The sequence below is a fragment of the Alosa sapidissima genome, chromosome 10 (assembly GCF_018492685.1).
Source record: "Alosa sapidissima isolate fAloSap1 chromosome 10, fAloSap1.pri, whole genome shotgun sequence".
In the NCBI taxonomy this organism is placed as follows: domain Eukaryota; kingdom Metazoa; phylum Chordata; class Actinopteri; order Clupeiformes; family Clupeidae; genus Alosa; species Alosa sapidissima.
The window spans coordinates 22,149,437-22,175,543 of record NC_055966.1 but is presented as its reverse complement, the minus strand read 5'-3'; the positions used below and the strand labels follow the sequence as shown (position 1 = coordinate 22,175,543).

At 40.4% G+C, this 26,107-nt stretch overlaps 1 long non-coding RNA gene across 1 annotated transcript; it reads right to left on the bottom strand.

Moving 5' to 3' along the window:
• Positions 1–519: 519 nt before the first annotated feature.
• LOC121721104 lies at positions 520–24,758 on the bottom strand. The gene is made up of 3 exons (XR_006034741.1): positions 24,646–24,758; positions 880–1,062; positions 520–696 (listed from the first exon to the last, which is right to left on the bottom strand). It is a non-coding gene; the product is annotated as an uncharacterized LOC121721104 (long non-coding RNA).
• Positions 24,759–26,107: the final 1,349 nt, after the last annotated feature.

Below are 26,107 nucleotides of genomic sequence, written 5' to 3'. Positions count from 1 at the left end.
CGGCCGCAGTGACAAAAGTTTTCATTCTGTATGATGTTATCGTGGAGGTGCTGACACAGTACGCGGAAGAGGGGGAACAGAGTGAGATTGAGGCACAGTCACTCCTTCAGCTGATCAGACAAAGAACAATTCTCCATATTCCTCCTTTTCAAACAGTTGTTCAGTAAATCAGACTTCAGGTCTAAAAGCCTCCAGTCCATCACCATCAACATTTTACTAATTTGTGCGCATGTTTTACTAAATTGCATGCCCAATTTACAGCAAATAAAATGAGAGCACTATTTAGTAAATCGTGCTCATGATTTACTAAATTGAGAGCACAATTTAGTAAAATGAGCGGCCATTTTTCTGGATATATTCCAGAAAATATCTTGCAATGACCCCTCTAGGGTTCCGTAGTAATCCAAAGCTTAAGTTAGTTGAATATTCTTGTGAAACTAAAAAGAAGGGGAAAAAGAGACCCCTGGTTTAATGGATAAACATCATTGCTTTCAAAACATACTATTTTTATTTGCAGATAGGAGTTGCTCCAAAAAAAGATGATTTAATGTCTCAAAAGAAAAACATCAGTCGTTGAAACTCTAAAGCATCAACCTTTGTGGGGGTTGTCAGAGCAATGAGAACACACACAAGCAAGACCAGATATGCATTCAAATGTCTGGTGTCTGTGGGCATAGGGCAGCGTAGCGTGGGAACCTAGAGATAACAGAAAATGGAATAGGATGTGATTAAGATGAAGTCATCAGAGACGCAATGTGTGAAAAAAAAAGACTGCACTGTCTGGGAGGTCTTGTATTGCAATTGAGTTGTGGGGGAAGCAGGGGGGTCAGAATGAACGGATTGGGATATTGGTGTGCAACAGTGCATGACATCGCTCACCCTGAAGGGCTACCCATGATTAGACTGACAGCTCAGATGATGTCATCAGCATGGGCCCTGGCAGTATGTTCTTCAGAAGGATGCCCAGCCAGCCAGGGGGGTGAGCGATAAAAGGGGCAACCAAGCGTGCCACCTTCTCTCAGGGGTTGCCAGCAGAATGCTAAGCAGGATGGGTAAGAGCCCCTAAAAAATAAAGAGGAGGAAAAAGTGATTGCTACATAATCTAAGGAAGATGGTTGTGCATCGTTTCTGTTCATTAAATATGTCAGGAAAGTTTTGCTCCCGCTCCTTGTCCTTTGTTTTACCCCTAAGGAATGTATTTGTTAATTAAACTTTGTTCAACAGAAGAAAAGATACATATTTATTCAATTAAAGTTGCCAGTGACTTGCACCAAAAGTTCAGTGGACCCATGAATTTTGACCTCAGGTGGATGTGGGGAAGTCAAGGGCACTCAAGTCTGTAATCTACAAATATTCCCTCCATGCCCGATACTGCAGCTATTTGTCATAACTACAAGAAACTTTTGATCTGTTTTTTGGACCTTTAAACTATATTTGAGCATGATATATTATGCATAAATATGTTGTAGCCTACTTCACATATAAACGTTAAAAAAAAAAAATTAGTAAGAAAATACTCTTGACTTTACATTTAATACTTCCTGTGATATTTTTCCAAATTTTCAATGTAGAGGGTGACATTTATATTCATTATCTACATTTTGTAATGTTAATAGCTAGACCTTACAGAGTATAACGTACACACAAATTGCAGCACAACCAGTTCATAAAATGTCTGGCATGGCTTCCATGGCATGATACAAATATTGAAATAATACATACATTAAGATTAATGATGTATTAAGTAAGACATTTCTGTCAGCGTTCATCCATCTGACCAACACACATACTGTGTATTGCTGATGACTCAGGTGAGTGCAGTGTCTTGTGTAAAGTTCGGCATGGATTAAAAATTCTAAAGAAATCATGAAAAGACACTTTGCAAGTGAATTTTGTTTGACCTCTTGATATGGTAATGTGACACTGTTTATAAATATCCAAGCCGCCATTGCAATTCTGTGTTGCTTAAGATAAAAGTGTCTGCCAAATAAAATTGACTAAGGGTTCCTACACATTTTCTGTATCAAAATTCCATACTTTTTCTATACTCAAATGTTCAGACTTTGTGGCAGATCACAATGAAAACAAAAATACTTTAAATTTAAATTTTAGATTATAATTATGTGCAAAGTCTGACATCTAAGCTAATTTTATAATGAGACTATGAGGAATATCCTAAGAACAAACATTAGTGCCAGTCCAATGCTCTCACACCCCCTAGATCATGCATGAGATATCCTGCTGACTTGGTGCTTTTGGCAAATTGGGGCTCTAAATGTTTATTACCTAAATAAATTATTTTTAAATCATGCCTGCCACACATACACACACACACACACACATATATATATGGCTTTATACTGTATTAACTTGTTTTTGTAAAAAACTTCCAATTGCCCATTATTTGATAATATTCATAGAAGAAACTGTGTTGAAAAGAGCTTTCTTTCACACTGATTTTCTTTATTAGTTTTCCATAGATACAGCATACATATGATAGTTCACTGCTGGCAGAGGCCTCATCATTTCAGACCAATGAATACCCTGCCTATGCTGAATTACTGAAGCTAATGTGGAGTGGGCTTCGACCTTGCGGCTGGAAGTGGTGTTGGCATCTTCCCTCTGGCCATACATCTTATCCCAATGGCCAGGAGATGCCGTCCTTTGGATGAGATGTTAAGCCGAGGTCCTGCCTCACTGTGGTCATTAAAGATCCCATGGCACTTGTTGCATAGAGTAGGGGTTCTGGTGTCCTGGCTAAATTCCCAATTTGGCGCGTTCAATCTTGTCCCCTAATCCAGTGTAATTGGCTCATTCATTCATCCAATCTTTCCCTCACTGTGGTGAGCATTCTGGCGCATTATGGCTGTCGCGCATTACCCATGGTGGTTAGTGAAGTTCTGCACTGTAAAAGCACTTTGGGTGTGTTAAAGCTCTATGCAATAAGCAATTTGTTGTTATCAGATAATACAGTGTCTAATCCTTGGTAACTCTAACGACATTAAGGCGGGGGGGAAAAGAGCCCAAGCAAATTACATTTTTGTACAAACACACAAATATTTAGTGTATTTTAATTTGTCATAACTTTCTTCTTCCCCAAAATGTGTTAATTTAAAGAATTAATAATGGTGTTTCCCTCTATTCCTACATGTGACTTATATAATATGCTTTACTGTATTTTGCCTCTCCATTGAAAGTGAATGAGAGCAGGGTTCCATCTAGGATTCCAACTAGACACTTGGACACATATCACTGAGTTTAGCTCAGTACAGTTTGTGGTATATTCTTTGTGACCACTAGATGGCAAACTTAAGCTATAGCGAAAAATTAAGACGCTGCTGTTGGCAATAGACCCGAAGTCCTTCTTACTTTGCTTTACTAATGTAAGTATTGTTATACAATCCTTGATTGTTTTGCTATTGACAGACCCATCCCTTGAAAATGTAAAAGTTGCTCATCACAATGTAATCTATTCTTCAATTCCAATGTTCCATTTTTTTTTATAACATGTTTTTTAAATAATTAAATTAAACTGTGGCTGTATTCTGCTCTGGATTTCTACTGGAATCCTATTGATCATCAGCCCCTTGATAAAAGATAGGTAGGCATTTGTAAGTGTCACAATGATTCTTGCTGGATTTACTGCACAGTCCAACATCTGTTTTAGATACAGCATCCAATAAGGGACATGAGATGTATGTCTCAAATCTTGCCACGTCTACACAGCGACCAATCATCAACCAAGCCTATTTACTGTCAAAAACAAAACGATTAACAAAGCAACATTTGTGGGTGAAAAACATCACCAACATTAACAGCCTTCAAGAGCATTTCACTGGGCTTTTCAAGCAGGCATCTTCCTTTATTGATGTTTCACTGAATTAGGCCCACAACACTTTTAGAAGGCTCGGCAATGGTATTTTGAATTTTTTGCAAGGAAAATTAAGCTTTGTTTCCTGCAATGATGTAGTGTAATTCCTGTATTTTCACAAGCAGTCCTAATCATACTGCTGAAATGGAAAAAAATGTATATATTGGTGGGCAGCCGTGGCCCACTGGTTAGCACTCTGGACTTGTAACTTGAGGGTTGCCGGTTCGAGCCCCGACCAGTGGGCAGCGGCTGAAGTGCCATTAAACAAGGCACCTAACCCCTCACTGCTCCCCGAGCGCCGCCGTTGAAGCAGGCAGATCACTGCGCCGGGATTAGTATGTGCTTCACCTCACTGTGTGTTCACTGTGTGCTGTTTGTGTTTCACTAATTCACTGATTGGGTTAAATGCAGAGACTAAATTTCCCTCACGGGATCAAAAAAGTATATACTTATACTTATATAAATGTGATGCGATCTAGGAAAACTCACCACATGGTGCATAAAATCCTTGATTTTTGCTCGGTTTTAACCCTCTCTGGTGAAATTTCACCAATTTACGATCCTGATACCATCATAGCAACATTCTGGACACTGTCTCCTAGCAAAATCCAGGATTCCTCAAAAAAATCTTGGATGTTGCTAGGATGGTATTAGAATCAGTTGGTAAAATTGCACCATGTGGTTTCCTAGATTGCATCCCAAATGTGCACTACAATAATGACCACATGCTGTAATGCCCAAGTCATCTGCTTCCTTTAGAACATTCCAAATGCTATTCTCTCCATTTTTTCTTTCAGTTTTAGCTATGATGTCACAAGTACTCTAATTAATCAGCCCTGTTGGAATAATATACTCTAATTTTTCATATAGGCATGCACTTAGATAGGAAATTGTTTAGTTTAATAGCTCCATATAGCATGAAATGTTGATGGGGGGAAATATATCTGCTTTATGCAAAAGGAGGATGGGGAGTACAGAAGTAATAGATGAGGCAGAGAGGAGGACTGAACGTAGGCAGGGAAGAGGAAAAGAGAGATGGGGTTACATAAACGCAAAACAAAGCAGTATTCAGGGTTGAAAAGGGGCCAATCTCTTGGGACTCCTTAAAGTTAACTGGCCTTAAGTGAGTGGGGGGACATGGCAGAAATGATGATCCAATTGAAACTGAGCTTGGGAAAAAGTTTCCATACAATGTGAAATGCAATTCCGTCTGTGACATGAGGGTCACTTTTTATTTTTCTCCAACACAATGTTCCAGTGCCTCACTCTCCAGGGGAACATCTCTCTGACTGTATAGCCCATAGACTATTCTATATATACAGTCTATGGTATAGCCAGGGTGAGAGCGCAGCGGGAATAATGGGGACAGAATGAACAAGCGTGATAGGGAGGGAAGGGGGGGGGGGGGGGGGGTGAGGGGGTGCTCTCCCCATCTGTAAGCCATGCAGGCGAGTGCAAATATCTCAAGCGGCAAGATATTCTCAGCCCGTAGCTCTCCCACCTTGGCTCTGAGTGACAGAGGCTGTGAAAATGTTGCTTTAGCTGCTTTTCCTGATGATTGAAAGCAGATTGCATCTAAGTGTCTTACAGTCCAATCAAGCCAGCACCCTCAGAAGTCCACTAATTTGATTTGCATGTAAAAAAAGCTACTTTACTGGTAATCCTCAACATGTTCAAAGCTATTTAAAGATGAGCAGAAAATCCATTATTAATGACAAATTGTTGGTTAGGCATCCGATATTCAATCTCTATGACACAAATTGTACCGTGGTGATAACATTTAGTCGTTGTCTCTACTGATGGGTCTCACTGATATACCTGGGTCAGACCCTCATCTAATTGTCCAGCAGCAGAAAAAATGAGTATCTGACTGCTGATAACCTGTAGATGTCACTGCAACACTGAGCATCACCTGCTGAAGCAAAAGCACAAACAGAACTCCTTTTTTCCCATAAACAGATGTGATCATGACCGTTCTCACGGCCATGTTGACTTGACCAAATTTGTATTTGTACATCAGGAGTATTTAAGATAATTTAAGATCCCATAAATACATTGTGTCAAGCATAGGACATAGAATAGGAAGTGTGTGAGAATAGAAGATGCTTGGGGTGGGGGGTGGCTTATTACAATGTGAGGAGTCAGGCTGTGTTATGTTTTTGCTAAGCAAGGATGATTCCCAGACTCTTAGCCTGCTGTTTTAGGTTTTTGATCTGCTGTAGGGGGACTGATGGCGTTTGCCTGGTCATGAGATAATAAACTAAATATGTAATGAAGCTCTAAATCAACAAAGAAAAATAGTTGACTTTATTTTTGGTTCAGTCAGGTAAATATGTTAATACTGTAAGCCTGGCGACAGTAATGAAGTGGATACTCTCAGGTGGTTACAACATGATGAGAATCAGAGACTGTCATCATTAAACAGGTCCCATCATCAATTTTCACAATTAAAAGGACATCACATATGCATAACAACAAGTTGTGCATTGAGTAATGTTCAGTGGTTCAATGTTCAATGACGTACTCTTGAAGTCATATATATGCAAGTGCAGGACTGTTCATGAAGGTCACTGGTAATTATATCATAAATATATGGAAAAAAGGAAAATGGGCTACTGGTCATGTGGCATTCTACGAGCCAAGAATAATCATGCTCTCTATGTGAGTCAGGATGGGTACAACGCCACACAACGCAATGGCAGTCTCCATGGCTACCAGCCAACCTTGTTCCCATTTGCAAATTACCCCCCCAAAAAAACAAAAGGTTCGCTTCAAAACACTCTGCGACTTTGAAAAACAAATGAAAATATGGTTTTGGTATATGACAAACTGGTGTATTACTACTAGTGCTGTAACTACACAAGTAAAATCACAGAGCGCGAAGCGGACGCCAGCTGTGAACAGGCAGCTTTACAGAAACAGGTAATAAAATAGAAAAGAAAAGAGTAATGCTGTGCCACATGATTTGGATATAGACATCAAGAGGTAAAATAGAGGGATATAGGACAGTGAGAGCTAACACCACTGACAACTGTTGTAGGTGGAGACACGGCTCCATTGTGTTCAGTGGATCAATTTAGCGCTCTCTTTTGAGCAGAGGTACTCACAAGTAAGAACAGAGTGCCCGAGCCTCCTCCTGCTTACCAGGAAATGGCCATGTAGGTGTGTGAGCCTGTCTGTCTGTCTGACTGACTGACTTCAAGCTGTGAGTGAAAAGTAAGCCATGGATTACAGTGACAGGAAATAGAAATAGGTACAGAGAAAGATGTTTGCATCAACCTTGTTGCCGGCAGTAAAATGCAATAACTACAACACACCATGGGTTAGAAAGGATATCACTTCCACTAAGGCAGGAAATGGGGTGTTTCGCAATGGCATGTTTTCAAGGTCATAATTCCAACTCTATCCAGGACCTACAACTCTAAACAGGATAAAGTACACTTACCTTGAGGTTACAACCCAGACATAAAATGCTTAAATATTCAGCAGACTTATGAGTCTGTTTGAACGCTTTAAGGATGTAAACAAGGGTAAGCAGGACTTTGGGATAGTCAGCTGGTTCAGTGAAGCACCATTGGTGGCATCCTCTCTTAAAAGCTGGCTGTGGGCTGTTTCTGAACTGTCAATATAATTTCACGCTTTCAATTGTGTTGCTACCATGCATCATCATGCATCTGAAATAGCCTGTGGCCCAGTTTACAATTTCAAAATGCATCTTGACCTCTCCTGGACCACCAACACTGCATCACTGGCGAAGAGAGCTCAGCGCCGCCTGTACTTCCTGCGGAAACTCAGGCGAGCAAGTGCTCCACCAGCCATCATGACCACATTCTACCGAGGCACCATTGAGAGCATCCTCTCCAGCTGTATCGCTGTGTGGGGCGGAAGCTGCACTGAATACAACAGGAAAGCCCTGCAGCGCATAGTGAACACAGCTGTAAGGATTATTGGTGCTTCACTCCCCTCCCTGAAGGACATTTACACCACCCACCTCACCCGCAAGGCGACCAAAATTGTGAGTGATGCAAGTCACCCCGCTCACAATCTGTTCGATCTACTGCCCTCTGGGAAGAGGTACAGAAGCCTGCGCTCCCGCACTACCAGACTCACCAACAGCTTCATACACCAAGCTGTAAGGATGCTGAACTCTCTCCCTCCTCTCCCCCCTCCACCCTCAGCTACATAACATCCTGGACATTGGACCCACAATGTCCGCGTGCACTACTCCACTTGCACACTTGCACACTTGCACACTTGTACACTTTACAACTTGTTGTTGTCCTGAAAACACAACACTTCTGCTGCTCTTACATAACTTGCACCACTATGTCACTTTCTTACTTAGGTCAAACAGAACTACCCAAGCCTTTTATTGGCCTGACTTTGCACTAGTATTTTATTGACTGTCTATGCACAATTTCAACCAAATTTTGCTGCTCTTATTTTTTTTCATTATTATATGTGCCCTCTTATTTACTTACTTTTTTGTTTACTTGAATGTTATGTTTGTCTGTGGACTTAAATTGGTAAAATATGTCTTGTCTTCACCGTGGGATAGTGAGAAACGTAATTTCGATCTCTTTGTATGTCTGGAACATGTGAAGAAATTGACAATAAAGCTGACTTTGACTTTGACTTTGACTTTGTGTGATTCAGACCACAAATGGACAGCGAAAACATCACTATGGATGAATCACTATGAAAAAAGTACATTTTTACCAGATTGTAATGCATTGTTTTGATTTAAGTATTGCAATAGTAAATAGTACCCCCCTATATCACAATACACACCGTATCAGCTCATGTTTGCCAATACACAGCCCTACTTCATTGCCCCAGAAATGCAGTTTGTCCCTTAATTCTGAACTTTAGTGGCCACACTGAGAGACATCACACAGCGTGTGTTGATTGTGTACATCTGTGAAATAGACTACAGCTCTCATTTGAGCTGCAACTGTTCAATGACTCTTTTACAAGACTCCAGCAGCATAAATCAAATTAGAGACATTTTACCCCAGCTTGTCTCGGCCTTTTCATGGTGCAGACATAGAAAAGTGGCTTTAAATGTGAGGCCTTTAATTAGACTGTTAATATTGACTCTCCTACTGTTGAAATCATCTTGCCCTATTATTCCAAAGGCTCGATGGTGTTTTAAGCCCCCACCGTCGACTTCAAGTCAGCGCTGCGACCGTCGACTTCAAGGCACCTAACCCTAACCTTAACCCTAACCCTTGCCTAACCCTAGGGCCTTCCATGCAGCACTGCCTGGAAGACGACATTGGGGGCTTAAAACACCAAACACCATTCGAAAGGCACTTGATATTACATCTTTCATTTCATTGTGCGCTGAAAAGTGTCTGCAAATAACATTCACGAAAACAATTAATTCAATGCCAATTTCAACACACATGCTGCATCTTATAAATAACTGCAACCTTTTGTGAACAGTGTTTTAGAATGGATAGAAAGAATAACTAAATGGCTTTTGTCATGACTATTGGTCTCAGAACCTCAATTTGCAGACACTTCAAAAACCATAGCACCTGGCTGGCCTTCACTTGGCTGTGCCGGGCTATTTTAAGTTCTGTTTTGAGAGCTCACAGAGTACACGAGAAACTGACCAGACCTCATAAAAAATGTATCTAAGGTAGGAGATTTACTCCGACCAGACAAAACTTTTGCCAGACCTGAAACCACAAACATTGACTCTATTCAGTGTTCCTGTACTGTGTATCTTGTAGACATGTATTTTCTATACTGTGTATGCTACGCTATGTGCTTTACACTTCCAAGCTCCATTGAATTGCTTCTGGGTAGCTTTGTTATTGCCCAGGGTAATAATAACCATGGTTCCATAATGAGGGTCATTTTTGCATTTTCCCTGATTTCCTGTAATTAAGAGGACATACTGTATAGGCTAGTTGATGCAAACTGAATTACAGGACATTTTCTGATCATAATTATGTTAGGGCAGCCGTGGCCTACTGGTTAGTACTTCGGACTTGTAATCACTAATTCACGGATTGGGATAAATGCAGAGACCAAATTTCCCTCAAGGGATCAAAAGAGTATATATACTTATACTTATATAGCAGCATTAACATTACTGTTAATATATTATATATAATATGATAATATTTTACTTTTGTTTAAAGCTATGTAGGACCAAACCCCTAAATTTATAATGTTCACTATCATTATTTAACTTATTTGTTATCAGTCGGTTTGCTAACTTAACATTGTGCAATCAAACTAAAGCTCTGGCCCATAAAGACATTGGATGGCTTCCGTTGCCTCGTTCACTAGAATTAAAGCAAAAATGTTATAAACTAGTGAATACAATTGTTGTGCGCCTTGCTTTAGGCCTACATAAATGCCAGAATAATGTCATCACATTTAATTTGTTACAGTTTGACTGGACAATAAGCCATTACTTAGGGGGCAATAAGCCATTACTTAGCAAACCAAGAATTAGACTACCACAATGAAGATGACATAACATACACTGTAAAGAGATTTTTTAAAACGTACCTTCCTGTATTAGACTAAATTAGGCTACTTGTGCCCTCTGAAATTGCTTTGTTTATTTGTTGGCAAATTTAGCGTGTACCAACAGTGGGTACCATAAAAGGTGAGAAGATCTGCGTTCCCAGACATTAACCCATGACGTAAAATTATTATCCACTGCGTGTCAAAAAGATGTAGCTAAATAACACCAAGGTGGAAAGACGAAAACAAATTCCTGGTTGGCAACCTTCGCAGAGTGATGAGCCTCCAGGTGTGGACCTCTCTGCATCTGTGAATAATGTTGAAGAGGATGCTAATGATGGCAACAGTTCCGTCTCAAATTCTGCTCTGCCACTCTCTTCCCAACTTTAATGAATTGGATGGAAATTGCAGGCTGTTTTTTTGGCAACAGGCTTGTACTTGCACGCAGGTGGTTGAGGTTCATTAGCAGTACCTGCAGTGCTCGTTGTGACTTGTAATTTAACAAATAGCAGACAGGTCCATGGTGCTAGTTGTGTAATTGGTTCTCTTAACATCAGGTGCACCCATTTGCCACATAACCAGGCATGTAATTTTTTGGGGGGAGGGAAAGGTAATGAACAGCTGAGTTTCTTATTATTTCCATTTTCTTGGGGTGGACAGCAGAATGGGACTTCCTTGAGATGGTGGGGGGCAGAAAGGTCACACTGGTGCTTCACTGACTGTAATTTAAAATGTCGGCATGTGCAAAGGCTATAAAAACTTCAAAAGTGAAATGGATGCCCCAAATATTTTAGTTGAATAGCCTAACTGAAACAGAACATATAGTTTAAAGGCAGTAAATCTGCTCCAAGATTGCCCATAAGTCATTAATGTAATTAAAAGTTGTATCAGCGATTTCAGGCCCAAAAAAGGCCCAAACATAGATGATCACATTTATCTAATCTTTCCTAACGATCCGCTAGCTGTCTGCCCCATAAGCAGGCCGTCAAAAAAATGTGTCTCTGTAGGCAGCTAGATCTGTACACAAAACAATTGCTACCAACAAGGGTTGGCAACCCACTCAAAGGCAAAATAAAGTGTTTCAACCAATAACCGACGAGATACGTGTTTTAGGAGAGTTTTAATTGCACGGGAGGGAGGGGGAGTGAGTAGCGAGCTAGCGCTCTGTTTTGTTTGAACATCAACAGAAGTGACGTATCCCAGCTATCGCTGATACAACCTTTAAAGTAGGCCTATCCCAGTGAACAGTTATCATTTATTAATACCAGACAAATACCGAAGAACAAAATGATAGTGACAATAAAGCTAACTGTCTTTGTTTCACTCTGAATACAAGCAAAAGCACAAAAATAAATCAAGAAAGGCGAGAGATGAGATAGATCTGCCCATTCCTCTGCTAAGCCATTATCCTGCAATTGGTATGTAGACAACACACATGGAATGATAATATAGTCTTGGTGTGCCATCTTCACAGGTGTTCGCCAAGGTTTTTCAATTATTCATCAGGGATCGGGCGAAGGGGTGTGGATAAGAGCCTATGGAGACAATCAGGCTCAGAGCCAAAACACTTCATGGGCTCTTTGAACAGTGACCAAAAGGGAAGGAACCGACTGCAACACACACTTGGGAGACTTCAAGAGGACAGGCTTTGAGAGGGCTGAGAGAGCAAGAGTCCGAAAATCAAGTTTGAAAGAAAGGTGAAAGGCAACTGCAATCCGAGTCAGCTGTGACACATTTCGTCAGGGGAAACATCAACTTGTATCTCAGTCATTTAGCTATTCAGTGAAATTAATCAATTTTCCATATATGGTCTTACTCTGATCAAACACAGCCATGACAGTTTGTGTCAATCAGTTATAGAATTATTGTACTTATTGTCCTTATTGTCCACTATACATACATACTCAGTTTAAAGTGAGATTGGCCTGTGAGACAATTGTTGATCGCTTGAGAATGGGGATGCAGTGGCAGACTAATTAGTAAAATACCAGATTCTTAAGGGAAAAGATCAAAGAAAATGACACAAAATAAGAAAAGAATTCTGGCACATCAATCCAACATTGACTCTGTGCACCATTGGATTTGGACCAAAAAAAGCCTTTGAAGCAAGAAATGCTTTGCCATGCTCACAGTTGACAGCAATAAAGAGGCATGACTAGAGATCCAAGGCTACCTACATTTTACATAAGAACAAGCAATAATAGACATAGCCCAAATATATGGTAACTGTTTTCTTCTGTTTTCATCTTTACAGGACAAGAGTGACAGGAAGTAAGTGAGAGAGTGATGGTGTGGGATCAGGAAATGACCCGGGTTGGCCTTGAACCTGGACCCCAGGTGGTGAGGAAAGGGTAGAAGGGCAAATCAAATGGTTTATTTAACAGTACACAGTAGTTTGTTTGTTTTGCCTGATGCACCATTGTCTTCGGGTTTACTTATTTTTTTTTCCACATAATTGGCTTCAAGTATCATGACTCTGGCCTCTCATCATTAGACTTACACTCAAAATTGTGGACCTCTGTGCATTCAGGCAAACAAGATAATAGCCCTGCATGTCAGCCCTGAAAATTATAATTGAGCCATTTCGATAAGATTATAGTGCTTATTCTTTTTACGGAGCACATTTGTGTGGCCTCCCAGCAAGGGCATGTGGTTCTACTGCTGGGGAAATTTGCTGTCCCATCACTCTCTCTGTTGCGTGTACAATCAGCAAGCTGTTGAATCCTTGGGGGGAGGAGAGTTGGCAAAGAAAACTCTAGTGTATACTAAGATCACAACACATGCAGTTTAGAGAAAATTGAAAAGTAGACAACGATAATGAAACGAACACGAGGAATGGTGCAGAGAAAGAAAAGTTGTGTACTTTGTGTTGCTTTTCTAATTAGAATTAGCACAAAGACCCTTATGCAAGTGTTTTTCTTAATGCTCTTACAAAATGTTCACAAACATCTGCCCGATGTTTCCCCCCATTTGTATTGCCTGAATACAGATTGCACTGACTCACTAAACCTATACTGTGTAGCACAGAACAATCACTGTCACGGACGAGAGCCATAATTACCCTGCCAGACTGCTCGGTGTCGCAAGCTGACATTTAACGAAAATAACAATCCTGCTACTACACCAATATGGCAATGTCTCTCTTATGTTTGCTTTGTAAATAAATAATAATAAAAAAAACAACACTTGTAAACCTGTTGGATTATTATCTCTTGACAGGAATGTTAACTCAGAGCTATCTTGAATGCCAACAGACTGACCATAAATGTAAAGGAATGAAGTAACGCATGTGTTTATATATACCTCCTGTGAAGATGCAAATTATCTCTTCAGATTAATTCAGTTATTTTTATATGCACAATTGAAATACAATGGTTAAGAGCATTACCATATTATAAGCCCTGCTTTCAACACAAATAACACATAAGCAGATACATGCAATGGTCCATTGTTGATGATATAAAGTTAGACTAAAAGCTGTGCCAATAATGGGATGTTATGAATTAGTGAATATAAACACATCATTGGCACACTAATAGGGGTGTTCACATAGACAGGCAATTTCTGGTGCAATTACTAAATGCAACATGCATTAAACTGGAATGAAACTAATGACAGCTAAAAAGCAATGATGAATAGCATAACATAACACATTAGTGCCTTGCTACTATGGTATTAGCATTATGCAGATTCTGAATGCAATCTGAGGCAATGTATCTTTGAATATCCTATCAATACTTATTTTCACCTTAAAACCTCAAGATTAATGTACATTGATGGGTCATTAAATCTGAGAGAAGACTCTAGTCATTTCTTTTTGTGGTGGCTTACCCCTTTATTTACCTTTGATTTGATTTTTGGTATTTTACGCCCTTGCCGCTAATTTAATTATTGTCTGGGTTGAGGGGGTTGGAACATATTGAAAGGATAATTTGCATTATCAAAGGATACAAGGATACAAGGAAGTTTATTGTCACATGCATATAGTTACTGGAAGTAAGAAATGCAGTGAAATTATGTCTGGTGTCAGCCTATTTGTGCAAAGTGTGGGGGGGGGGGGGGGGGGGGGGGGGTAAAAAGTGCAGTAGAAGAGGGGTTTAGTAGATTAAGTGGCAAGGGCTGCATAAGAAAGGTGAGGGAGGATTGGAATTGGGGGGGGGGGCACCAACAAGGAGCACCCAAGAGCAACAGGGGCAAGGAAAAACTCCCTTACCAAGGAAGAAACCTTGGGCAGATCCACGGCTCAAGGGGCTAACCCAACTGCCAGGGGTCTTGGTGTGTGTGTTGGGGGGATGACAGGGGAGATGTGATAGTGTGCTGTGTATGTGGGGAGAGGGCAGTGTGCAATATGTGTGTTGGAGAAGCAATTGGAGAAGCAATTGTTGAGACAATTATCAGAGCACTGTGAGTTTGGTGCAGTTCTAGAAGATATGTTGCGCGACAGGCTGGTCTGCGGAATTAATGAGGATAGCATACAGCGTCGGTTGCTGAGTGAAGCCAAGCTAACCTTCAAAAAAGCGCTAGAGATCTCTCAAGCAATGGAAACGGCGGCAATTAACACTAAGGACATTCAACAAGCACACGGGGCTGTGCAACCAGATGCCGTTCGTCACGTGTCCAAGGACAAGAAAGGAAAACCCCAAAAGTCAGTGGAGTGTTACCGGTGTGGGGGGGCACACTTTGCAAATGACTGTGGATTCAAGGACTCTTTTTGCCATAACTGTCAGAAAAAGGGCCATATTGCCAAAATGTGCAGGGGAATATATACAAATATTTTTTTAATATGTTTTTCTTTATTCTCCATATCCCTTCTTTTTAAAAACACCAATTTGACTTGTCTTATGAAAATCTTTCTTTTTTATTTTCCACCTTGAACATGGGCAAAATGTCCCATTGACATCAATATGTTTTGTGTAGAGTTACCACAGTGCCACCTGTGGTTGTATAGAGTAACCTGTGGTAGCTCTTTACAAAACATATTGATCTCAATGGTGCATTTTGCCAAGATTTTGCCCATGTTCAGGGTGAAGGGTGGAAAGTGAAAAAGAAAGATTTGCATAAGACAAGTCAAATTGGTGTTTTTAAAAAGAAAGGGGGGGGGGTAAAAAGTGCAGTAGAAGAGGGGTTTAGTAGATTAAGTGGCAAGGGCTGCATAAGAAAGGTGAGGGAGGATTGGAATTGGGGGGGGGGGGGCACCAACAAGGAGCACCCAAGAGCAACAGGGGCAAGGAAAAACTCCCTTACCAAGGAAGAAACCTTGGGCAGATCCACGGCTCAAGGGGCTAACCCAACTGCCAGGGGTCTTGGTGTGTGTGTTGGGGGGATGACAGGGGAGATGTGATAGTGTGCTGTGTATGTGGGGAGAGGGCAGTGTGCAATATGTGTGTTGGAGAAGCTTCCTCATGAGACAATGTGCTGTGTATTGGGGGGGGGGACGACAGTGTGCTGTAAGTATGTTGGGGGTGTGTGTTGGAGAAGCTTCCTGATGAAATAATGTGCTGTGTATGTAGGGGGGGGGGGGCAGTGTACTGCAAGTATGGTGAAGGGACTTACTATTGCAAGCAGAGTACTGTATGTATGATGTATGTGAGTGATGAAGATGTGTGTGTGGGCGGGAGGGGAGTGTAGCAGTGACTGTGTGTGTGTGTGTAGTGTGCGTGTGGGTAGGTGGGGGCAGTGTGCTGTAAGTATGTAGAGGATGTGTGTTGGAGAAGATCCTGCAGACAATGTGCTGTGTATGTAGGGAGGGGGGGGGGGCAGTGTGCAGCAAGTATGTAGAGGAGGCTTACTGTAGCAAGCAGTGTGCTGTATGTATGTGAGGTGATGACAGTGATGATGTTAATGCACAACATGAACACAATTCAACACATTAAATTGATTTATTTGTCAATAGCTGTGGCATGTTGAAATGCTGCCGGCATGTGTGCATACGTCTGAAGTTGTCAGTGACCATTTTTGTCCAGTAAAAGCGCCTAAACTGTTTTTCTAGTCTGTGCGTGGTTTCACTAAAAGTTACACCACTCGGTTACTACACTGGCGACGAGGATTAAAACCGAGGATAACGGCTGTGTACAGTTGAAATAGCCTACAAATTACGACGCAGTTAGTTAAGCTATTAGTAAGTTATCATGACTAATGTTGGCTCGCTCAGTGAATACGTGAAGACAGACGGTGACTGGGTGGAATATGTTGAGAGACTGGAGCACTTTTTCGTGGCAAATTACATTACGGATGAGTCAAAACGACGGTCTGTCCTCCTCAGCGCCTGCGGGGCCAAGACGTACAAGCTGATACGCAACCTGGCTACATCGCGGAAACCAGGAGAATTAAGCTTCCAGGACCTGGTCACGTTAGTGAAAAATCACCACAACCCCAAGCCATCTGTTATTGTTCAACGCTTCAAATTCCATACTCATTCACGTAAGCAGGGAGTGACAGTGGCCGCATTTGTGGCGGGGTTGAGACAATTATCAGAGCACTGTGAGTTTGGTGCAGTTCTAGAAGATATGTTGCGCGACAGGCTGGTCTGCGGAATTAATGAGGATAGCATACAGCGTCGGTTGCTGAGTGAAGCCAAGCTAAGCTTCAAAAAAGCGCTAGAGATCTCTCAAGCAATGGAAACGGCGGCAATTAACACTAAGGACATTCAACAAGCACACGGGGCTGCGCAACCAGATGCCGTTCGTCACGTGTCCAAGGACAAGAAAGGAAAACCCCAAAAGTCAGTGGAGTGTTACCGGTGTGGGGGGGCACACTTTGCAAATGACTGTGGATTCAAGGACTCTTTTTGCCATAACTGTCAGAAAAAGGGCCATATTGCCAAAATGTGCAGGGGAATATATACAAATATTTTTTTAATATGTTTTTCTTTATTCTCCATATCCCTTCTTTTTAAAAACACCAATTTGACTTGTCTTATGAAAATCTTTCTTTTTTATTTTCCACCTTGAACATGGGCAAAATGTCCCATTGACATCAATATGTTTTGTGTAGAGTTACCACAGTGCCACCTGTGGTTGTATAGAGTAACCTGTGGTAGCTCTTTACAAAACATATTGATCTCAATGGTGCATTTTGCCAAGATTTTGCCCATGTTCAGGGTGAAGGGTGGAAAGTGAAAAAGAAAGATTTGCATAAGACAAGTCCAATTGGTGTTTTTAAAAAGAAAGGCTCATGGAGAATAAAGAAAAAAATAAGCATAAGTATATACTCTTTGAATCGTTCGTTCATTTTTATTTATTTATTTTTTGGGATGGGGTGGGGGGGGGGGGGGGGGTTACAAACTTATTCAAAATCATCTCCCCCTCTGGTTTTTACACAAATCGCAGCCTGCATACACACACACACCTCATCAACACACACGAGCAGCAACTATTGCACATGCACGCAATGAGAGGTACACATTAATGTCTGGTAATAGTATTTGTTTATTTTCATTAGGCTTTTGATTGAATTGACATTGTTGTTTATTATTGCTATTCTCCTTAATGTAGTCTTACCAACTTTTTTAATTGTTTACTGTTAAATTTAACTATTGTACTGTTGATATTTGTATGTCGCTTTGGACAAAAGCGTCTGCTAAATAGCATAACCATAACCATACACTTCCCTTCTTACTTTTTCCTTCTACTACTATCTCATTCGACCACAGTTTGATCCTCTGGTAGTGGCATTTAGAAGCCTTTCAAAATAATGGGTTTCGGAGAGCAGCAATGCTATAATTGTCTGATTGTTAGTGAAAGTAACATGAGCCTATGTATGTGGAAAGTTAATACGGCTTTGACAACTCTGAGCTCAGAACATTTTGGACATTGTTGCCCAGATATTGAACAACTAAGTGAGACTTTTAAAGGTCACATTCACTGAGAAACCGTTTAATACTTGTTACTTTTGAAATACTATAGCTCACTCCAAGTTGCATATGCATGCTGCACGAAAATGATCTTCTACCCCCATTGCCCGCATTAGCCAATGAAAGAAAATACACGGAAAAACAAGCGAATCAGAAAGAGCCCTTCCCAATGACGCCGAAGGGAAACTGACTATTCATGGCCTCGCCCACCTTGGCTTGTGACCGCCTACAGGAAGACTGGAAGATTTTGCGGCTAGGGGATTGTCTCTCTGCAGCTAGTAGGAGCTAACAGCAAGTTGCCAACATGGCGAAAAAAAATCGTGCCTGTTTTATTGTTTTGGCAATAACACATCAATGTTGCATGTCTTGCCTTAGAAACATGAGTTGAGGAAGAAATGGTTCGGATTTATCGTTGGAACACCACCACCGAAGTAGTGCAACATTAGTTCTGTGTTCCAATCATTTCGACCACACTCACTGCCTTAGAAAGTGGTTTTGCATCGATGTTCTGAAAACCTGGTTCTGTACCGTCATGACGATCGACCACCAGCTCACAGGCTGTAAGTACAAACAAACTTTTCCACCTAACATCTGTTACAAAATAGCATGTTCATATTCTTCACGTTAGCATGCATGAAAAGGGTACAAGCTAGGCTTAGGCTAGCCTATATTACAGGAAGCTACACCAGGCACGTAACTGAAGTGTTCTGTTCGCGACGTGTAAAATCAGAGAATGCCTAATAGGAAGGGCTCTGGTAAAATCCATTAGAGGAATGGTCTATTTTCCCGAACGTAGCCTACAGGCCACTAACACGCCAGGTGTAGCTACTTCCATTGATTAGGCCTATTGGAAGCTAATTGTTGCAGTACATAACGCGAACGGAATGCTTTAGTTGCGTGCCTGGTGTAGCTACACTCATAAGAAACTGACCACACCACCCAGAGATTTAGCTTGTTGAACCTATAATCTTCTAACCTAAGCGTTAAACCACAAATAATAATATTAGCAACAATATTTTATGCTCAACTAAGTACGGGTATTGTTCTAGTCTAAACAGGGAAAATCAAAAACACAATACCCCTGCACTATTAGGCTAAGTTGCTATCACTAGAGCTCAGGTATTTACACTTCAGTCTAATTTATGTCTTCTTGCCATTATTACATTGACATACAATGATGTTTTGTTTGATTACTTGCTGTGTACTTAGTGTGTATGTCTTCCAGAGCACATCCTCATGTCAGGCTACACAGCTTTCTAGCCTACATTAGGTCATCACGTTAGAAGCAAAGGTTCATTTCATTTCATTTATTTTTTTAAAGGACAGTGCACCTTGATCAACATTTCTGTAAATGTGCCAGTGTTAGCCAGCAGGCTAATTTTCAACTGTAGTCCATTGGCAAGATGTTATACTAGGCACATGGTGGCTAAAAAAAACCCCATATTAAATCACATAGCAATTGACATACAGCAATAGAACATAATGCCATAATACTAGCTCCAATAAAACATAAGACATATAACCATACAACCAAACAACCCTTAAGGGATCAATAAAGTAACCACCTATCCATCTATCTATCATACATGGGTTACAGGACAGCTAAACTATAGAGGCAGACCAACATTAATGTATTATGAGAAGTGCTCACATTTTTGTATGCTCAAAAGCCAGTCCTTAAGATGGTGTGTGAATGTATGGTGAGAGGTGGACGAGGTTTGTGATCTAACTTTTATTGTTGTACTAGTTAGTTTCTAGAAGTCTTTTTCTAGTAGGCTAATACAGGTTCTTATGTGCTCGTCAATGTTTTGGAAAGTCAATTCATGGGTTTCTTCAGGTCACTTTCCACAGGTGTATAAAATCAAGCACCTCGATTATGAATGCAGACTGCATGGTGCTTGATTAATACACCTGTGTAAATGGACCTGATGAAACCCATGAATTGCATAACAGATAGAATTGATATTACCAAATGTCTTCTTGTGGGTGTGCTACTTAGTACATCATACACCTTACCACATTCACTAAAATATTTTTGTTTCCATTGTACCAGTACAGTTTTGTGAGATAGTGAATGTCCTGTGTACTATTAGTATCTTGTAACTTGACAGTAATACATATTTATTTACTTTAGGTACCCAAACAGAATACTTCATGAAAAGTATGAGTATTGATACAAGCACTTCGGATACACCATGGGCATGGGGGCCTGCTACCTCTACTGCCATCAAGCCTGTTCATCCAAGGCCAGCTAGAAGACCTCGGGTTGATCAAGAGGAGGAGGAGGATGAAAGCGACATCTCCACAATAACACCTGATGGCTCCACCTATGGCCCAGCGCAATCAAAGAGCAATGTTATAAAATCATCACAGCCAACGAATGTGTTTTGTGTGTTGTCCCTTTGGATCCCCAGGACAATACAAGCCGAAACAACAACTCGGACCTTTTTCCCTAAATAATCCCAGCACTATTTTACAAAGGATCTGTAGGCCAGATGTCTGCATCATCTGGCAAAAAGAAGACATTGTTAATTCTGTGCATAGTTTGGATGTTCTTGTTTTGTGTTTGCATTATTTTAATAGACTGCAATATTACTATTTGTCAGTGTTTCACGGACCACCTAGCAAAAAAAAAAAAACAGTAGACCTACTTCAACAGTATATTACACAATAGGCCTTCTTACTGAACCACCTTGCTTATTGTCTTTGCACCTTGCTTATGGTGTCAGAGGATTCGTATGATTTAAACTGGCATAGGTTACATCAGTGTTGCAGAACTGTTTGGATTTACATACAAGTTGGTTCAATATTGCAAACAACTCCTCTATTATATTTTACCACATCTACTTGTGGAACACTTGAGAGAGCTTGCGGACCACACTTTGAGTACTACTGCTGTATGTAAATATAATAAAGTTGTTTATAGACAATTGACCTGTTTTGTATATTTGTTTTAGGAGTTTCATCAGTTTTTGTCCCTTTTAAGCTAAAGGTTTATCTTACCTTTCATATCTTCTGTCTCACAGAGGGCCATAGTCGTCATAGTCGAATGTTTAGTGCATTTTGAAGGGAGTACATTATGCTAAGGCAGACTGGTTCTAATCCTGGGTACAGGGTCATACAGACAACAGGGGTACTGGTGTTGCCCATTTTTCTAACCACATGAGCAATCCCCTTACGAAAAAGTAGTATAGGAATCTTATAATATTTGGGACAAAATATTATAGTAATCTTATAGGAATAATTGGGACATACTGTAGAAGTACTACTAATAACTCTATAATATCCTGTAACCGCTATAGTTTTTCTATAGTACCTTATAGTCTTATAGTACCTATAGTATGTCCAAATACTATAGTATTCCTATAAGATTACTGTAATATTTAGTCCCAAAATACTATAAGATTCCTATAGTAGGCTACTTTTTCTGTCATACGTGACAGAAAACAACTTGAGTAGGCTAACCACTGCCAATGCCAGGCTATCAAAGCCATAGTTCTCATTACCGGAGAAGTCTTGCAGCACACATTCTCTGCTTCTGTGGGCATTCTGGTACAATTCCAGCAAAATATAGCTAGGTAGGCGTGTTTGCATTTAGATCTATCTATATATTGGGCTATGACCAAGTGGTCTTTCAATGATAGTATCATGGAATTCAAACCATAACTATCTAGCTATTCCGATAGCATTAGCAGGCTAGGTCAGTGGCTGAACTGCATTTAGGGTGCTTACCTGTGTTGTGAAATAAAATATCTACTAGGAAGATTGCAAAGACTTTTGACTGTGTAAAGAAATAGGTCTTTATTTTAAAACGTTTCCAACTGTTTATTACTTGAAAGCAAGATGACGATTGTCACAAACGTTTACCTCTTTTAGGAGAAATTTTAAGCTGACAGGCAATTGTTACCATTCTATTAAACCAACGTTCACCGACAAACGATCAGGAAGCGGTTCTTCTTCCTACTCGAATACTAGGATCAAACACATGAAGTTGTATCTCCGAAGACATTTTCTGCAACAGTTTTGACTCGAGTTTTAGCCAGGTTTTAAAGTTGAATATGGAGCATAGCACAGGCAGAATCGGATGAGGACGCACTGGAGGAAGCGTCACAGTACTGTTAGCCAATCAGAGGTGAATTCATTAGCATGTCATTAATATTCATGACTAGAGGCGAAATCCAGTCGTTCCTCCCCGCCCACCTTCCCCACCAAACTAGAACAGCATGAAACAGACGCAGCACAGCATTTTTTTCACCAAAAGCGGCTCACAGGGCATTCATCAATACTACAGACCACTGCAAAATTAATGAAAAAACGATGAGATGAGACCTTTAAAACAAAAAAAATCCATGAAGCTATTGCACAGCATGATTTTCTGGCCTGTGTCATCATTTCATAGTCCCTCTTGTAATGGCACTCCAGACAATGTAACTACAGCCCTATCCTCCTCATGAATTTAAATGTGTTTTATCTGACATGAGGTCAGACATATTCAGTCCCCATTTATGTACTCAATCTTGCTGGGGGGAGAGAGGTGTGACTCTTCTAAAACCCATCAAAAGAATTCTATCTTCAGGACTGTGGTCTCTACAAGCTTGGATTCTCTTGGGTTTTATTTATCTCACTGATCTGTCTCTGTCTGGAAATGCTTAAAAGAGCAGGACTAGACCACATGTCAGCCCATGCTAATCAGCGAGTTGTGCAGAGTTTAGCTGATGTCACTTAAAGTATTTGAAACATGAGTATGATTGTATGACTGCTGTGAGAAAGCTGTTTGTGTATCACTATTGTGTGAAAATGGTATAGCAAAACAGTAAAGCAAACCATTCATGTATCATTGCTGTCCTGTAGCTTAGTATACAATGATCTTCTGCCACAGCTCCAGTGGGAATTGGAACTATAGGATTATTGCGTTGACTTACCGTGAGTAAGTTGCTGGCAGTGATGTGAATAGGATGCAGTGATATTGTGATGGAAAAGAAGTGTGATGCAGCTTTACTGGCATCATGTTGCTAACTAACTGGCTAATATCTCATCTTGGACTATAAACACTCCACAGGAAGGTGGGACTGCAGTGGCTAAGGAGCTGGGCTAGCATACAGTAGCCTGAAAAGTTGGGGGTTCAATTCCTGGCTTCCACCATTGTTCTCTTGAGCAAGGCACTTAACCCTGAGTTGCACCAGGGAGATTGGCCTTTGTAATATAATTGACATATATAAATAAATAAATGTAACTCTCATAACTTGTTCATTTTGCATTTAGAGATTATATATCATCGAAGCACTTTTAATTCATATACGTAGTCATTAGGCCCCATTAGTGTCTGGCCCCTTGAAATACAGAAGAATAATTTCAGAACGCAATAAATGGGTAAAAAGATACTACTTCTTTTTCACCCCCATTTTATGACCCATCCATCTCTGTCACCTGCTCTGCTGTCTTTAGCCAGTTTGAGCGTGTCTCTCTTTCTCTCTCCTAAAAGACATTTATGGTCAAATGATTGAGTGCCTGTTGTTGAGTAATTAGATTACAGTCCCTATGATTGACAAGTAGAGACCAGGAAGAAGAAGGTCTTTTTACAGTTGCGCATTTGCCATATACACTTTTGGACAACAATATTGTTCATTTATGCTGGTTCATCTAAACCCAAAATTATCTAGCAGGGCACAAAACTTTTCTTTTACTTTGGTCTATCCCATATTTCTCCTTTACCTCTGATAAAATAATGCAAATAATGCTCCTCACCTTAAAGACCTTTAAAGATATTTAGTTGATTTTGTGTTATTACATTTTCTCTTTTGGCTCAGAAGAAGTCATTAAACAACACTATTAAGAGATACAATGATTCTTTGAAAACATAATTCAAAAGCAATTTATTTTCTTGATTCTATGCATATTTCATCCACTAATAAGTCTGCTGGCTAAAATGCTACTTGTCCTAAATTTCAGAATGCATTCTTCCATCAGATATACTGAGTTTTCTTTTAATATGTTAGACAAAGTGTTAGGAAATGGTATTTAAATGCAATGTTAAAGAACCCGCCAGCCTATTTGGAAATTAGCTTATTTTGCCATTTGCACCAAAATTAGATTAGAGGAATCATACCCTTCTCTTATCTTGCCTGCCTCTTATCTCGCAATAACCCAGTCTGACACCATTAGCCTAGCTTAGCATAATTTACTGGAAGTGGGATACCGGCTATTCGGATATTTTCCCTCCTTCGTTTTTTTTATATATAATTCCGTTCACAACCATGCCAAAACAAACGAGGGAACAACATTCGAATTTTCCATTCATTATATGCAAAAGTGAAACCAGAGTTTTCCCACATATTTAGCTGGAGTTTTCAGAAATAATCATTTTTAGTGATAAAACCTCCATTTTCAGAAAATGAAAGGCCAAACCGCATGGAAATATATGCGTTTTTCCTACCTGTAAGTGAGGTCTTAGAAGCCATCTGTCTAGCTTCTAGTGAGACAGCGTTTTTGTTGCAAACTGTTGCTCATCTGTCCATCATCGTGCAAAGCCCAATTTGGTTGGTCCGAACAGCTCAAATGTTGTGGGCGGGGCTAAGTTTGGCTTGCTTCCAGGCTAGAAATGACCAAGACATACTAAGCGATGAGAGTTATTCGAATTTTAAAATGCTTACATTTATTCATTTATTAATTTAGTTTACATTTTTGTCCAGAACACCTTACTAAAAACAGAGAATAATCAAGGTACAGTGCAAATATGAGACAGTAGTGTAATAATGAGGGCTGCCTTATCATGTCAAGTTAAGTCAGGGACATAGACAGGAGAGAGAAGAACACCATGGTTCAGTAAGTGCAATGTAATGTGTGTTAGGCGTTAGTGGTAGGAGAGGAGGTACACTCTTAAAACAAATGTGTTGAAAACAACACAAGAAAACAACACATCTCTGTGTCCAGAATCAGATAGGGACAACACAGTTTGTGTTGATTTCAACACATTGCTTTTGTTATTTGTTATACAGTATGTGTTGAAAATAACACAAATTGTGTGACTTGAATTTGATGCGGGCAGCTACAGGCAGCCAATGGAGCTTATGAGCAGTGGGGTAACATGTGCCCTACTGGGTTGATTGTAGACCAGACGCGCTGTTGCATTCTAGATCATCTATAAGGGTTTCACTGCAGGGAATTCCATTACAAGGGTGTTAGTTGATGAATAATAAAATAAAATGTGTAAAAGGTAGTGCAGCAGGTGCACTCTCCATTAAGAGATGAGAGAAGAATGCTCCCAGTCATGACATGTTTGCACACATGCAAGTGTCACTTGGATCAACCTCATCTTAGCATTTGTTGCAACACAGAGGTGCCCTTACAGCCTTTCTTACACCTTAAAAAGATGGAAGCATTTGTCTCAGTTGTCTGAGATATCAAAGTAGAACAATGAAACACTCGCTCAGTTTACACTATGGGGGATGCATGTTGGATGTACACACAAATGCTTTGCAAGGCCATTTTCAAGTCCTTGTTGATAGGGGGAACTTTGAAAGTAGAATGTGGAGGTAGGAGGCCATTTAGGACATAGCTGCCATGATCTGCTTCTTCTAAAGGAGAAGTAAGAAGTGAGCATCCGAGGACAGAGTAGAAGAGAGTTGTGGAGCACTCGGTGGATTTTGCTGAAGTTTGTGCTCTCTAACAAGGCAAAATAAGTGTTGATTGATCAGGTGCTAGACCATAGACATAATATACATAGACGCCGCATCGACCGCTACTCCTTACTAGCGCTGACGAGATTTGGAGCCGCCATCTTGGACCGGTTATCCACTCCACTCAGTGTAATCTGTTTGGCCGGTGAGATGAGCTGTCAGCGCACTTAATTAATCATATCTCACTGAATACCGAACAGATTCTCACGCATTTCTTTT